Below are 5,217 nucleotides of genomic sequence, written 5' to 3' on the forward strand. Positions count from 1 at the left end.
AGTGATTTACAGCCTCCAGTATGTGCTGCTAATTGTTCTCACTGAGTTATTTTTAAGGTAGCTTGTGTACATGTGTGCTAAACTGTGAAGACGCTTTCTGAGATCACACATTTGGAAACCTGAGGCAGTACAGAAGTGCGGCAGTATTCTGTTTATAGAACTGGGTCAGCGAGTGTACCTTAAGTCTGACCTCCAACAGGACACTGTTTGCAGGTGCAGTTCAAGATTTTCTATTCTGTAGAGGCTCATTTGTGGATTCCAATATAGTATGATGAAAAGAGTGATAGACGGCATCGGCAGTTGAGCTACGGTCCTGAATATGTCAAGAGGAAAAAGCTATGCTGTTTCTTTTGTGGGGTTAGAGATGAATGTATTGGAATAAAATTCCTGAGCGTAAAGGATCATTTTAATTAAAAGGAGGGCAAGTCAAACAAAAAGAGAAAGATTTTAAATTTCCTTATGTTAGGGAATGTGACTTGTGATAGCAGAAATAGCCTCACAGAGAAAGAGAAATTAACATCTTGGATTAAAACAAAATATAAGTAACCATCGTTCTTTCAGACTTGGAGATTTCTGACTGTAAACCATAACAGCAATATATTCAAACTAGAGTGTTTCTTATCTGAGTCCTTTTACAAATACCATTCTAAGTATATGAAAGACATCCATGGGTGATTCATCCTCGCCATTTCTGACTAGCATGTGTCGCTGAGCTGCCTTGTTAGGAAGGAGTGCAATTAATGCAGTGTTTGACATACTACTCGTGTCCCTCGGCAGACTGTTTTTCATCTCTTGCCTTTGTTGCTGGTTTTCTTTTTGTGCTTGGAAGGCTTGTGATCTTTTGAGGATTGTTTGAGAAGGCAGTTTTCCACATTATGAAGATTAGCAGTTAAAGCAGCTCGTAGTATTTCAAGATGGTGCATTCCATGATGTAATGAGATGTGTTCTTGGTCTGAGCAGGGAATTAATGACTTGCAATTTGTAGCTAATACAAAATGAAACAAGTGCATGCCAGATGTAGGATGCTGAGCCTTGCCATTTAATTAAGGAGAGTGAAATTAGGGTTAAAAGCCCTGAAGAGACTGATTATTGTTACGAAACAGTGAACTGATAGGTACATACTGGAGATACAAAAGGCTCAAATTAGTATATACTGTATCTTTGTGGAATTTGCAGTGCTTGTAGATGACAGGGCCTGTAGGTATGGCTTGAGCCAATCTTGTAGTAGCTTTTACTGTTAGGAAGATGATTTACTCTTTCATGCATGCAGACACATTATTCCGTAATTTTCAGCTGTCCTGCCTGCTATCTGTATGTTCAGAGGAAAAAGTTCAGGGAGAATTTGACTTGTCACAGCAGTTTACAGCCTTGGGTGTTTTTTTTTATTGTTTTTTAAATTGTATTTTAAAACAGTAATGGTCAGACACTAGATACACTAAAAAATTATCTTCCAAGCTTTTATTACTTGAAACCTGACTATTAAATAATGAAAATATCAATACTGAGAAAGGGAATTCTTAGGGATACATAACAAGGAAATAAAAATAAAAAATTAGAACTGTTTTATTTATTTGTTTGTTTATGTGTTTGTCTTTAGGACCTGTGATAATCTTTAGTCAAGGAAAAAAAAATCTTGTGGGTTTCTTAGAAAAATATTCTTCCTCGATAAGTTTTTCCTACGCAGAGAAGGATTCATGTGATTATGTGTTTTGGTTCAAGAATTCTTTGAGGTGATCAGCAGCAAAATGACACTTTTTTTTTTTTAAAAGTAGCTGAGTAGGAAAAGCTATTTATGTTTAAGAGATCCTTAAATAGGAGTTGAAGAGCTTAAGTAGCTGGCTGAGATGTGTGTATGTCCGTAGGAGAATTTAGGCACAAATTGTGATGTCAGCATTACTAGTGCAATTGGTTTGAAAGTTTTATGAATAACGAGATATTTAAACTGATTAAAGATACAACCACTTAAGTTGTTTGTATATGATGAGCTTATCCCAGCGGTTACATGACTGAAAGACAGTAGGCTTGGCTCTGTTTTCTTTATGCTTTTGTTCGTTCAGATTCTTCCTATTCTCAATCCATTTCTTTGATTGGAGTTCATGTTATAAAATTCTGCAAAAACCTCTTTAGTAGGTGTCCTTGTAGGGGTTTTTTATGTTGATCTGTCCAAGTTCATTAATTTTTGTGCGTTTGAAGACAATTGCTTCAGTTCTTTAAAAGTGTTGGAAAGTGTTAAGTGGCTGCTGTACTTTAGCATAGTCTGTGTTGTGGTAGATAAACCAGGAAGGTAATACTCAAGATCTACACAGGCACATATTTAGTATGATACATAAATTGCTTAAGCCACCTGGCTAGTCTATAACTCTGGCTGCATTGCATATTTTTTTCCCTCATCCAAAATTCCGTTTTCCAACTAAACCTTTGTGCATCTTAATTTTTTGTTTTGTTTTCAATTCTACACTGAATTAAAAATTAGTATTTGAATCTACAATTCCTGTCCTGTAACAGGTAAAATTTGCAGTGCAGTGGACTGTATACAGGATAAAAACTGACAGGAACTTAAGAAGCCTTTGACTATGCCCTTTTTCTGTAGGGAAAAAATAGAGGAAGAAAGAATTAACGTTTTTGAAAAGCAACAATAGAAAGGCATGGTTTTGTCTCTTTTCCTCTGTGTACATGCATGCCTACTTCCTGCATACAAAGTTGACTTTTTTGCTTCCTGTATGGAGTTTGCTGCCTCAGGGTATGCAAAACTAATTGTATGATTATGTATTCGAATATGGTCGTTTGATGAATAGGTAATGCCCTTTTGTAAAATACATTTTTAAAAAAATTATGGAAATAGCATCACACCTCCATGCTACTCTTAAAAGATGCTAGATATTTATTAAACTTACTCCTACAAAGAATCAGATCTGATAGCATGATAAATTACATTTGTTATTTTCCTGTTTTCTAAATTATTCTCCCAAGCACAATCTATAAAACTCTAAACACCATTGTCTAAATTTTTTGTAGTGTTTTATACAGAGATCACTTAAACAGACACACTACGAAACCTATGCAGAAAGATTTATTCCTTTTCTGTCAGTGGGAGAGATTAGGATTCTAACAATTTTCACTAGAGGAGACTTAAGAATCCCTCTCCCCGGCTGCGTGGACCTTCAAATCAATCTGTGTCTTGATGTAGCTTTTGACCTGACAGCAACTCCAGTACCGTTGCTGGTACTGGTAGCTCTGAGGCAGTGAAAGCTTATAGCTGCATTTGGTTTAGACTGAGGTGGCTTAAAAATCTGGCATGCCAGATTGAGACAAGAAGCATGTATTTGTAAAGCAGGTCTACTGTTGTGATGGGCTTTAAGTACATTTTTGCCCCATTGGGTTTAAACCTGCTTCTCCTTTCTTCAAAAGCTTCTGTGCTGGCTTAGCCTTCTTTAATTGCAACTTCAGTGTATTCAGCCAGAGCTGTGTGCCTGATTCTATCTGTGATCTGACAACCTTTTTTCCTTACAGTTACAAATTAGTGTCTGTTTCACACCTTAGATGTAATTGTGCACACAGACTTGTCTTTTGGCTGGATTTCTTATGTTGAATAGGTACTTCCCAGGCTGCTTTATTCTTTTTGTATGAAGGCATGACCACTGCAAGGCCTAGTATAGTTTTTGGTATTACTTTCTTGGTTCTGTGTATTCTTTTTGTAACAGTGAATGGCTGTTAATTTGTCTGTATTCATCACCTAGAATTCATTTAACTTCTACTGTGGTGGTTAAAATGTGCAATTTTTTTTAAACAAGATCTATACATGCATTACATACATACATGCACACACCTGCCTTCCATCTTTGGTGTAGAATGACTACAAAATACTGAAGCACGCAGAAGGAATTGCTACCACTGATCACAAAAGACAGACAAATGATCACATACGTATTTTGGAATGTTGTAGAAAAACTCTAGGTATTTAAAATTGTATTTCTCAGAACTTCCCTAGTACAAAATGGAAGTCCCTATTCATTAGATGTCCTCTGCTGTTTTATTTCCTTATGATCAAAAGTTCAGCTCTTCGCATTCAGGATGGAAATTGTTAATTGAAGGCGTGATAGCATGCCGACGATAATTAGCGTTGAGCTGTATGCCGAAGTTAGCATAATCCATAACAATTTAATAATGATAGCATGCCGACGATAATTAGCGTTAAGCTGTATGCTGAAGTTAGCATAATCCATAACAATTTAATATATGACTGTGCATGTTAGAGGCATTTATGTACAAATTTGGCTTACATTAAATTGCAGTTCATTTTTATACAGAATTTTAGAGAGTATGTGCTTTTAAAATGTCATTTAAGCATTCTGGGAAATAGTTCCCAGGTTATAAATGGGAAATGTGTAAATAACATTCTGCTCATCAGGTTTTGGTGAGTTGATTTCTTATGCCATGCTAATTTAGATATTTTATACAGATATTTGTATGTTTTATAGAGATATGTATGCTCTGTATTACATATATTTGTTAATATGAAGTTCTTGTATTAAGCTGTGGTAAAACCAAATTCACTGCTTCCCCAAATTATCTGTGTTTTCAGACCATAGATTATTACAAAATAAACCAGTGTGTTATACAGCTCTTTTGTGACAAATGGGTATGCCTGTTAATGTATTGTGTTGCAGGAGATCATAACAGAGAGGGTAATTTGAGTGTATATAAACAGAAAGAGCACATCCTTTGGCTGTTGTCAGGAAGTGGTGCATATATGTACGTTCCTTGTAGCACTCTTATTCAAGATTTAAGTGGTTGTAACTTTTTTTGGCTTTCTTCTAAAACTAGACTTGTTTCTGTACAAAGTTCTAATACAGTTTATCTAATTCATTTTAAATGTTAGTTTATCAAAGCTTCCCCAGGTGTCTTCATATAGATGTGATAACTTACTGCTTTTGAAAAATCTTTCCTACTTTATTCTAATTTATACTTCCTGGCACACTCGAAGATATTTGTATCTTAAGTATAAAGGAGCAATTCCTCAATTCTTTATTTTCATTATAGAACATTTTTCTGGTGCCATTTAAAAAGGATCAAATGATTTTTGTGTCTTCTATTTGTATTTTGACATTGTTATACTTGTTTGTCACTTCAGTAACAGCATATGTAAAGTTACCTGAGTTTCTAAACTTTTTTGGGTATTCATTTGCATTTGGTAGAGGTGTTTACAAACATCTAGAA

The sequence above is a fragment of the Aptenodytes forsteri genome, unplaced genomic scaffold (assembly GCF_000699145.1).
Source record: "Aptenodytes forsteri isolate BGI_AS27 unplaced genomic scaffold, ASM69914v1 Scaffold193, whole genome shotgun sequence".
Classification (NCBI taxonomy): Eukaryota; Metazoa; Chordata; class Aves; order Sphenisciformes; family Spheniscidae; genus Aptenodytes; species Aptenodytes forsteri.